This window comes from Delphinus delphis, chromosome 9, assembly GCF_949987515.2.
Source record: "Delphinus delphis chromosome 9, mDelDel1.2, whole genome shotgun sequence".
NCBI classification, from domain to species: domain Eukaryota; kingdom Metazoa; phylum Chordata; class Mammalia; order Artiodactyla; family Delphinidae; genus Delphinus; species Delphinus delphis.
In genome coordinates this window covers 18,091,718-18,104,224 of record NC_082691.1, presented here as the reverse complement: position 1 = coordinate 18,104,224, position 12,507 = coordinate 18,091,718, and positions in this window count along the sequence as shown.

Genomic DNA, 12,507 nt, shown 5'->3' with positions numbered 1-12,507 from the left:
ACGACTCTGGTACTAACATATTATGCTTCTGTTCTGTTGGTCTCATCTTGGGCTTGGTTCTTTACTGCAAAGTCTGAGCAAAAGTCTCACATCTTATTGATAATTTAGGACAAGAGTGATGCTGTACAAATGAGTTACTTGCTCTCTGCTTTCACTTCTCCCTGTTATTTCTAAAACGAGATGATCTGACCCTATCAATTTCAAGGGATACTGTGGCAAACGAACTGCAAACAAAAGGAAAATTATCACCTACTAGAAACAGTGTCATCTTAAAAAATGATATATTGATTACTATTTTACAGCTTTGCCAAACTCAAAAGGTCCTTTTCTTCTTTCCATGGGTGCTTTTAAGTGCCTTAATTTAACGTTATTAACTTCTCTTTGCCAGATGCCTTTAGTATCAGCAGGTTTTAAGACACCACAGTCTTCCGAAAATCTGAAACCAGTGACTGGCGAGTGTGAGGAAAGGGGCTGAAAAAATAACTTTTCCTGCGGGAGGCGAGTTCTCTAAGAATTTAGAAAAGAGAAAGAGAAGAGTGGCGGATAAAAAGCAATATGAGACTTTTAATTTGGGGTTCTATCAGTTTTCCTTCTACCCAGCATATTTAGATGGTAGCCTGCCCTCAGGTTATACTTCATATTCATTGTCTCCAAAGCTGTCCTAGAGTGTTTTGGCTGAGGCATTCCTCATCTAGAAAAGTTTGATCATGGAATAACTATAATTCATTTTAATGCAGCAAGAGCTTGCCACACTAAGATAGCCCTTTCTCAGGCTTCCCTGGTGGTGCAGTGGTTGAGAGTCTGCCTGCCGATGCAGGGAACGCGGGTTCGTGCCCCGGTCCGGGAAGATCCCACATGAAAAAAAGATAGCCCTTTCTCCAGATAATGTTGTCCTTAATTTGTGCTTTTTTTCAGATGCTTATGCTCATGGAATCCTAGTTTCCTTAAAATTGTGAAACTTTTGTCTTTAAATGAAATTCCATTTCAGCACAATGATTAGTGAATACATTATGTCGCTGGGGGGGTTAAGAAGAATACTTAGATACAACTCTCGAGGATCTTTTTAGAGTCTAATGAGGGGATAAAGGGCACAAATAACTTGGACACAAGGCAGAGCGTGACAAGTGTCAGCCATCAGCATGGGTATTCAGTTGATGATTTTCCTACAGCTTTCCTTCCGTGTTTAATTCCCGGAGCTGCTAAGAATTTGAATAAAATGCAAATATTAAACAATCATCCCAATATGAGATCTTCTACACACTATTATACATCATTTTCTCCAGTTTGCTGTCCTGGTTAAAAACAACACTCAAGCCCTCTGATACTCCAGCACTTTGATCTCTTTTCATGGGGAGATTTGCATCCTCTAAAAGAACAAACCACGATAAGTCAGAAGAGCAGAGGAAGCTTTCAAAAGTAAGCCAGAGACTCTAGTAGAAAACTGTTTAACTCTCTGTGAGCTTAAAAGATCCAGGTGTTTTTAGATTCCCTCAACACTTGGATCATTCTTTAGATAGCTTCCGTAAAAACACAGGTAATACTAACACCTTAATATCCACAAATGTCATGCATAAATATTTGAGACTTTCACAAACGCAAAACTCCAACTCCCTTTATGCACCACAGAATTAATGGAATGTTCTCTCAAAGCAAACAGTGAGGTTTCTCTCTGGCAGAATTATAGAAAAACTTTTTCTTTTAGACGATGGTTATAAAGGCTCTTAATACTCTGGGCGTGAATGCCATCTATTTGTAGCATGTGTCATATCCATTATATTTTCTCATTTTCCTCTAATGCTTCAACTACTAATGCTGCAACCTAATATCATATCCACTATTAAACCTGAGAGTTTAGTCTTGGATAGGCCAACCAGATAAAGCTCGCTAATAAGTTTGACTGCCCAGCAGTTCTAGTGAACCTGTTAAATAGTTGGTTCATGGCAAAACACCCTGATCCCATATGAATTCACCTATGTCTCCTATAAGGCAGGTTGATTCTGCCCCCAAGAAGTTTTATTGAAGTTTATTTGCTCATATTCAAAATCCCTAAGTAGACATGGATTTCTTTTCCAAGAGCAGACAATAAAATACAAATAAAATCAAAACAAACAAAAAGAGAAAGCACTCCCCAAATGATGTAATTCAGAGGATGTACCAAATATATCAGCCATGATGCCTGTCCCACCACAGTCCAAGCTAAGGAGCTCTGCTTTGCTCCAAGAGACTGTGACCTCACCCGAAGGTCGTTGAATATGAGCCAGTCCATAGCTTGGCTAATGACACATGAGGTATCCTGGCACAGAAAGTTGATGAAGATGAATCCTTGTCTTGAAATTTTTAAACTAAAAAATACTGAGGAGGGCATAAGGGCCTCACCCTCTCGGTTTCTCATGTCCATAATGGAAATGATAATAATATTAGTATTCACAACATAGCAGAGATTAATCAATAATAGTAAAGCACTTGGAACAAGACCTGGCACTTAATAAGCATGCAATAAATGCACTGTCATCATCATCATAATCATGAATGGCTGTCTTCTATTCAGAAAACCTTGCATGAGAACGCATATGTAACAATACGTGTGTAATAAGCTGAAAAATGAAAGGAATGAGGGATGACTAGCCCTACCAGATACGAAAATTTAAAAAAAATAAAGCTACTTTAAGTGAAATATGGGATTCATGTAGAAAGAGGCAGAGAAAAATTTTTCCTGAAATTGACCCAAATATATATGGAAATTTAGTGTATGATAAAGGTGGCATTTCAAATTAGTTAGGAAAAAATGTTATTATTAATAACTATTTTTAGAACAATTCAGCAGCTATGTGGAAAAAAGTAAAATAAAATCTGTAACTCACCCCTTATATCAAAATAGATTCTAGATAGGTCAGCAATTTAAATATAAAAAATGAAAGTAATAGAAAGAAATATGGATGAATATTTTTACAGTACTGGGAGATGCTTTTCTAGGATGGAAAAAAAATTCTGACGGCATTAAAAAACTACTGACTATAATTAAAAGCAAATGGGGGGAAAGTTAGAAGCAAATGTTTGGTGGAAAAATCATGAAGCCAACAGACAAATAGAAATATTTGCAACAAAAGTGAAAGTCTAAGGCCTAATTTCTATAAAATACAAAAAGCTCTTAAAAATCAGTAAGAAAGGAGTTGACCTTTCAATAGAAAAATGCACTAAGGGCATACAAATGACTAATAAATATAGGGAAAATATTTAATTTCTTTATAATTCAATAAATATAAATTTTAAACAAAATTAAATATCAACATAAGTTATCAGATCAGCTAAGACTTCATTTATAACAATCAGCATTGAGAAGGTGGGAGAAACTCTTTGATTCACTGCTAGTGGGGGTAATTTGATCATATATTTTCAATTAGAAATGTACCTTCCCCTTTATCCAACAATTGTATTTCTACAGACTTGGAGAAAAATACAAGAGTATGTATAAAGATGTTCATTGCAACATTGATCTTAAGAACAAAATACTGGAAACAGTCTAAATGCCTGTTAATAAGGCACTGGTTAAATAAATTCCATGCTGTAGAATACTATACAGTCATTAATAAAACCAAGGGTAGATGTATACATTGCCTTTACTGACACAGAAAATGCCCCAGATTTATTTTTAGTGGAAAAAACAAAATGACAGAAGAGAACGTTGAATATGAGTCCATTTAAGCATTTCAATATCAATATAAACATGTATTATAATATTGCATACAAATATGCAATATAAATATGCTCCATTTATGTATTCATATGTACATAAAATACATACATATTAAAATACATGAATGAGGCACATTATGCCTATATCTATAAGTAGCAGTAGTACTAGTAGTAGTGGTGTGTGTGTGGCGGTAGTATTTGTATACACCTCAAGAGTGTCTGTGTAGTATCCCCAACTCCTAACCTCTGGGGAGTGGGGTGGTGGGTGGGAAGCAAGGCACTCAGAAAGGAACTCAAGAACCTTTACGTTTTACTCTTATATTACACATTCCTGTGCTGTTAGAATATTTTTATAATGAATGTATATTATTTTTATAATTTTAAAAACTCAAAGAAATTCATTTTTTTAATCCTGCTGTGGCTCCTTTTGGAGAAAAAAATAAAGCCCGAACTCCTTAGCCCACCAAAGGCTGCCATGATTTGTTTCTTATCCGCCCCTCCCTTTCAGCCTATAATCTCCTATAATCAGAACTGCCTTGCCCTTCCTCTTTTGCTCCCCTCACCCCCTTGGGGATAATTTGCCTGTCCGCTCTCAGATCCACTCCCCGCCCTTCTCCCTTTGCTCTGTCGCAGGAAACTACATTTCCCAAGCTCCCTTGCCCTTCAGCTTCCGGTTGAGTTGGCCAGCAGGAGTCCTGGCAGGAGCTGGGAAGAAGCCAGGGTATCTCTCCCTCTCTCTCTCGGCTCAGATCATCATCTGACTGTATCGCCAGCTGCCGTGAGACATGGTCTTCCATGGACCTAGCATCTGTAGGCAGGTCTACTCTGGTTGCTGCTCCCACAAGATGGTACCAGATCCCAGGCTCTGATAACATCACTCTTTGTCCCTCCAGCCCGATTGGAGGTAGCAGCTTCCTGCTGTTGATAAACTTAGAGCTGTCTCACCACCTCTGTTGGACTTCTTAGCTCTTCCATTGGCCATGGAACCAATTTTCTGCATTAAATTTTCTCCTCTTGAGATACCTCAGGTGCTGTGTGTTTTCCGGACTGAGAACGATGCCCTATTTCCTCTTCCCACAGTAATAAAAAACTAACACAGTCTGTTGTACCTAACTGCAATAAGCACAGTAAGTACTCCAGTACCTCTGGGCTTTTGTTCAAGTCTTTCCCTCAGCCTGGAATGTCATTCTTTCCCTTGTCTTTCTGTCAAAACCTTACTCATTCCCTAAAGCTCAGCTCAAAGCCCGTCTTCTCCAAGAATCCTCCTCTACGTCTCACACATATTCACCCCCTGCCTGCTTTCCAGCCACATGTAGAGAGCAAATGGATTATCCCAATGCACTTTGTGTCAAGTATTGAATAAAATACTCTAGTGACAGGTGACATCTTAGGCCAATCAGGTAACACCTTACTGGCCATTGGGTTATCATTTTTTTCTGTTTTAAAAGCTGAGACGTAGTCACCTCATCATAGAGCCTTCCCTAACCACCCTATAAATTAATACATCCTTTTCTGGAGAATCATAATTACCAGTAAATTCCAGAGTCCTTTGTTTGGTTTTATTTTTTCAATGAGCTCACTTTTGCATTTAGGTGCCTTTTAATACCTGTTTTCTCTTCAGTTTGGTAATAAATGGCTCCACATTCTTGTTCCAGTTCAATGAAAGTTCTTTTTAAAGGCAGTGCCGGCCGAAGTGTAGTCACGTGTATACTGTCCCAGCGTGTAGATGCATTTGCAGAAGCCGACCCCCAGGGGTCAGAATGAACAAACTAGATGTGGACTCAGGGGTTTGATCATTAGCTCAAGAACCCTCAGCTGTTTCTCTGGAGAGTAATCACTTATCTGTTGTGAGAGAATTGGGGCTTTCCCCAAATAATTTCTGGCTCATCATCACCTGGTGATATAGGAGTAGGTCTGAATGACAGAGAGAAGACAATGTCAAAATCATGGTGAGTAAGCTAATGAAAATTTTGTATATTGCAGAAAAACATTGCTGATCAGGGGCTTCCCTGGTGGCGCAGTGGTTGAGAGTCCAATTACTGATGTGGGGGACGCGGGTTCGAGCCCCGGTCCGGGAGGACCCTGCATGCCGCGGAGCGACTGGGCCCATGGGCCGTTGGCTGCTGGGCCTGTGCGTCCAGGAGCCTGTGCTCCACGGCGGGAGAGGCCATGGCAGTGAGGGCCCGTGTATCGCAAAAAAAGCAAAACAAAAACAAAAAACATTCCTGATCTGACAATTTTGATGACTATTTTAAGTCTTCCCTAATCCTTTAGCAAAGAAGAATGTTCCTTTCTGCTTTGCCAACTTAGACCAAATAGGCCCTCTATTCACACCGACAGAATTCTTCCTCCTTGTTACAAAACCACAATATGTATATTTTCAGGGGAAAAGTTTCATTATATAAATTTAAATTATAATTGATAAACACTCTGCAGAAAACCATTTTCACAGATGCACATTTTTATCTGACCTCAGTTTATAGAGTGTAGCAAAGGCAAACAGTTGAGAAATGCTTAATGTTTAAAGTATTTATGGCATTAAAATTTCAGATTAACACTTAATCCCTCAGTGGATATTCCTATCAGGAGAGTTGCTTCTTTAGATTAGAGTGGAAAATTACTCCCTTAGGAGGGAACAAAAGTCCCAGAGTTCCCTGTGTCCCCGTCGACTTCACTTTTGCCCACAGAAGGACAAAGAACTGCAAAGGGCCCTATGCATGGAGAACAGCCAGGTTCGCGGCACCAACGTTAACCCAACTTGCATCCGAGTTCCAGCCACCCCACTACCATCCTTGGATATTATCAGCATTGCAAAACCCTCTAATCATCTATCCCTTTCCCCACTCTCCTCCTCAAGCCCAAGTTCCCACTATTCGCCTCCTTCTTAAGACCTACTGTTGGCTGTCATTCCGTGTTTGATGGTAAACAAACACTTTTATTATTCAAAGATATTCCCCACACTCTAGGTCCTCTGCTATCCTTGCAGAGAATGAAACTCCGCTGTCCACTCTCGCAGAGGCTCCCACTTTTCTGCAGTCATCTGGGGTAGAAGCTGTGCTGTATTTTCAAGGTCCGCTTGTGTGCAGAATCCTACCATTTCCACTTCCAAATTTTAATACTGCCTTTAGTCTCTCATTGTCATTCTTGACTCTGACCTCACTACACATTCACCTCAAACTCAGTCACTTGTGTCACCACTTCTTTCTGGAGCACTTTGCAGAAGACCATACATAAACCACCTTAGTCTCCTAATACCTTGAGCTCTCAAGACCACACCTTGAGTTTAATTATTCCCTAGAATTTCTGTTGTTTAAGCCACCCAGTCTGTGCTATTTTGTTATGGTAGCCCAAGCAGACTGAGACAACACCCAGTATTAACCTGGGCTCTATATTTCAACTTTTATACTCTACTCTGAAACAATGGGTTTTCTTATGCAAAATTCAGATACATAGGTTTAAGGCCAAAACATGAAGTCAGATGACACTTGACTCTGTTATCCTCTGTCTCCTCCTCTGTAAAACAGGTATGATAGTTCCTTCTCTGCCAGCTTCACACCATTGGTGTGGCAATCACACGAACACACTCAGCAAACCTGGACGCACCAGAAAATGCAAGCATCACACAGTCCGGCCCCCGGCAACCTCTTGAGCTCAGAAGGGAGCTGCACGTTATGAATGTTAGCTCCTAGTTTCCTTTTTTACCCAGAACAAGCAGTTATTATAAATCTTAGTTTAAATAATTAAATGGGAAAGTGTCCAGAGGCAGCAGGAAAACTTCAGGCAGTCTATACCAGGGAAGTCTCAAGACAGTCCAGGAGGGAACCTTGGAAAACCTGAGCCAGAGAAAGGAAGAGTAAAACAAATTTCAGGTTAAAGAAGAAAAAGAGTCAAGATGCTAAGAGAACTCTGGCTTCTTTTCCCAAGGCAACAGTCTGTCACACAAGCAAAGGCCCTTCCAAGGGGAAGAGGGAGAGCATCTTCTCTGGCTGTCGGGGTTGGTGAGGGTGTAATCAGGAAGAACAAATCTGACTCCATACTGGATCTGTTTCTTTTTCTTTAACTTTTGTATTCTATTGCTTTTGCTGCAAGTTATTCACTAAAGGGATGGTGCCTATAGCTTCAAGTATACACAGTGGCGCATCTCCAGGAACCCCATCTCCCATGCCTGCGTGTTAAGCTAAAATACCTTTGTTTAGCACAGGGGAAACATCCTGACCAGGCCCACCTGTGAAAGGCTGCAGGAAAGAAAAAATTAACACAGCCCCTACAGAGTCTGGCCGGAACCCAAAAATATTTACGACCACTTATTGCCTTTTTACTTTACGTCCTCACCTCCTCCTCTTTGTTCTAGAAAAGAAACTAGCGTCCAAACTTGGGTAAAATGGTTTTTTGGGACACTAGTCCACCATCTTCTCAGTGTGCTGGCTTTCCAAATAAAGTCGCTATTCCTTGCCTCAACAGCTCATCTCTCGATTTATCGGCCTGTCGTGAGGCCAGCGCTCAATCTTGGACTCGGTAACAAGGGGAGGGTAGTGTGTACTTGAGGCCTAAGAGAAGACAAATCACTGGCCCGGAGCGTGAGTAAAAATGAAAGCAACAATGAGAGGAAGAAAGCGAACGGCCTGAACTTGGACTAAAGTAAATTCGGTCAAACATGATTAAATACACACAATGCCTAGAGCAAAAGCAGGAGCTCAAGTTCACACATCAGCCAAACCACAGTCTCTCACCAGAGCAGCCAAGACACAAAAGTGGTCGGGTGGAGCACCTGCCCAGCAGGGCGGGATGAAGGGATGCCGCACCAGAGGGCCTGGCAGCATCACGCACTCGGTAAGGCCACCTCCAAATCACTGCAGACGCAAAACCAAAAAGTGCACGAGACAAACAACTCCAGGTCAGCACACGCGTGCTGCACTCCCAGCTCTACCACTTCCAAATCCGGACTCGGCGATAATTTACTACACATTTCAGGACCCCGGTTTTCTCCTCTATAAAATGCGTTGATAAAAGTGGCTTCACTGGCCTTCCAGGATTGTTGTGAGAATCAGAAAGTTATAAGAGGAAGCATTTCGTAAATGGGAAGGAATCACACACGAGTGGGGTTGGATATAGGTATTTCCGCAGAGCCGCATCCCTGGGACTTGCTCACACGCGAGCTTACGTACAAGCTCTCTGGGGGCCTCAGCAATGTTCATTCTGAGGACTGCCACTTGCTTTCGGGCAAGCTGGAGCTGTGGCACAGCAGCAGCCGTGGAGGCTGCAGTAATGCTGCCCGGGGCTCTCTTTTCTCTCCCTCCTCTCTTTCTTCAGAGGCCTGCCCAGCAACAGCGAACTACAAGCCCTCCAGACTCCCGCACTCCCCACCCACTTCCCCCTGCTTGGATTCCTCATCTCCCCACTTCCCCCATCAAGGACATTACTCACGAGGACCAGGCCTGCTGCCGGGTCCACTGCACCCTCCACTTGCCTCTACCTTTGATGCAACAAATGATGCCCCTTTCTCCTGCCAGTGTGGGAATCGTGTTTGCCTTGGCCAGGAGGGTGCAGGGAGAGCAGTGGGGATTTCCTGTGATGGGCTACACCGGCACCCCAGGCCCAGAGGGAATGTTGGGGGCCCTCTTGGAGCTCCCTTAGGGGCACTGAGGCAGCTGGGGGGTTATGGAGGGTCTCAGAGGAGGCTGTGGTCCCGGCTTCATTCCCTCTCCATGCACTCAGGCTGCAGCCCCCCGGCACCGCACTGCCACCCGGCCCAACCCTGGAAGGGCCTTCCCCAGGCCCTTGCCTCCATGGGCCCCAATGCACTGGCCCATCCCCCCTGCTGTCTCCACCTTTTCCTGGTTTCCTGCTCTCCATCTTTTCAACCCAAATTGGAACCGAGGACTCTGACAAATTCAGTCACACAGAGCTCACTGTGTTTTCTTTCCTTTTCCCCTTTGTCAGAAAAACAACAACAAAACCTCTGTGCCCACCATCCAGTTTGGCGGTACGTTGTTTAGCAAGGTTTACTCACCAAAAGGTTTGCTCCCAACTCCTTGTTGTTTGAACCACCAACTCCAGGGACAGAGATGAGTTTCGATCCATTGGCGAGATGTTGAAGCACTTGAGAGGGGAAGGGGGCTTGGAGGTCCGTGATAATAGAATGAACTTTTATTGTACTTCACAGTTTACAATGTCCTTTCGTGACTACATTATTTTGTTGGAGCCTCACAACAGCTACATAAGGGAGGTTGTTCAGATTAGAAATGTGGACCTCACAAAGGTCACATAACTTGCCCATCAAACATCTGAGCTGATTAGAGATGGTCCTGGAGCCTAAGTCCTCTGCTTCTGACTACTTGCCCTCCACGAGTACTGGAACCGAGGATGGCTCTGGGGTAAAGGCTCTCCCGCCCCAGGAGAGGCTGCCCGTAGCCGCAGAGCCAGGTGAGCAGTAACAGGGACCGAAAGAGTGAGAATGGAGTTCCACGAACGCCCCCGATGAAGGCCTGCTTGGTCAGAGGTCCCTTCTGCTTCTGGAGCTGGCTTTCTCCCAAATGTACAGGAGACTGCTTCTTGCTGCCTGTGGAATGGCAGCCTGTAGGAGGCTTCCTTGGACGTGAGTGAGGAGAAACTCCAACTCCGTGCCCCTCAACGTGGGCCTCACTAGAACCACCTGGAAGCCTTGTTAGACCTACTGATTGTCTGGTCCCCAGGTGATTTAAATCTCCCCAGGTCATTGTGCTGCACAGGGATGATGTAGAATCGCTGCTCCAGGTGATAAGAATGAGTGAGGCTGATAAGTGGGATGATGAGAAGGGTGGCTCACAGAAGAGGGGTACCCCAAAATTGAACCAGTGTGCTGTCACCTCTCCACTCTTTCCCCAAACCATTCCCTTTTAACTTGAATTTCTGAGTCCTGCAGTGCTGGTTTGTTCAAGGCTCTAACTTTCTGCCAAATCCCAATGCCCAGCCAGGAGTCTCAGTGCCCAAGAAGTGTCCCCCATCTATTCTAAAGACAATTCCAAAGTGTCACTCCCTGATGGAAAGGAGTGCCAAGGAGAAGGGTGACTGGCTGGCCAAGGACCTGCAGCATAAGACGAGGAACTGTCTGCACAGAGATACCAGCTACCACTCAGCACTTTCAGTGGAGACTGAGGGGCCTCGCAGAGTCACTTACACTCACTAGCTTGCCTTTCAGGCATTTATCGAACAAACTGTCTGAACCAAGCTTCTCCCAGACACCCACTGCTTACTGCCTCCCTGGAGCTAAAGCAAGTAGCACTATATATACAATATATAATATATATATATATTATATATATATATTAATATATATAAAATATATATATAGCACTATATATATATATATATATATATATATATATATATATATATATATAGCACCAGAGTCAGAAGCACCCCCAGAACCTAGGACGCAGCTTAATCATAAGTCCCACCACCTCAGAGAGCCCCGTGCCCAGACCAGGTCACAGGAGCAGGGAGGCTAGATGGGGTCTTATTTAATGTGGGAACAGAGGGTTCTCTATGCGGCACAGGCAATACAAAGGGAGAGGGTAGGTGCTCCTATCACCTGTTTCAATTATCCTAACAATAACCTGTGAGATAATAACTATGATCTCTGTTTTACATCTCGACAGAAGCCCAAGAAAGACACATCTCTAGAACCTAGGAGTCACTAAAAGCAAAAGCGTTCGTACACAGGCCTCAGGTTCAGGGGAAGGTGGGCATTGACTGCTCGTCAATAGCAAATCTGTGCAGCGAAGTAGGCGCTATAGAAATTCGCCAACCCCTGGTGCTAACTCAACCCAAGGGAGAATATTATTCCATAAAAAGAATGAAGTACTGAGTCATGTTACAACATGATGACCCTTGTAAACATTATGCTAAGGGAAAAAAGCCAGTCCGAACGGACCACATATTGTAGGACGCCATCTATATGAAATGTCTGCAATAGGCAAGTCCGTGGAGACAGAAGGTAGATTCATGGGGGCTATGGCTGGGGCCAGGGGTGGGGTGGGGAGGAATGCTGTGTGAATGCTAATAGGTATGGGGCTCTTTTTGGGGGTGAGAAAAACGTTCTGGAATTAGATAGTGGTGATGGTTGCACAACCTAGTACATTTATTAAGAGCCGCTGAATTGTACACTTTTCATGGTATGTGAATTATATCTAAAAAAACAAAAAAGAATCCAAGGGTGATGGGCTTCAAAATCTGAAAGGTGCCTAGGGTTCCCTGAGGCTTTCAGGGGAGCCTGAGAATCCCCTGTACAAGGTCTCTCAGCTAACAAGTGGCAAAGGCAAAGCGTAAGCCAAAGTTTGTCTGACTTAGCCTGCTTTTCTTCTGTCCAAGGTCAAGTTCAGTCAGTCCCCTAACTCAGCAGCAATGCTCCTTAGCTCAGGCCAGCTGCTCTCCTCCTAACATCTCACGCAGGCCCTCTGCCCCAAGGAGTTGGTGTCCGGGTTAGGACGCCACAGGAGTAAAAGAGGACGGGCACCGTGGGCCTGAGCCACCCTTTGGGAGGTTGGGGGAGCCCAGTGGTGCTGCTATGGACCAGGGTTCAGGGGAGCTCAGAGCCACAGAGGGAACAAGGTCTTTGCATGATCCCAATACCTTTCCTTTGCAGCTCTGGTTACAACATGAATTATTATTATTATTTTTTGTGTGTGTGTGGTACGCGCGCCTCTCACTGCTGCGGCCTCTCCCGCTGCGGAGCCCAGGCTCCGGACGCGCAGGCTCAGCGGCCATGGCTCACGGGCCCAGCCGCCCCACGGCATGTGGGATCTTCCCTGACCGGGGCACGAACCCGTGTCCCCC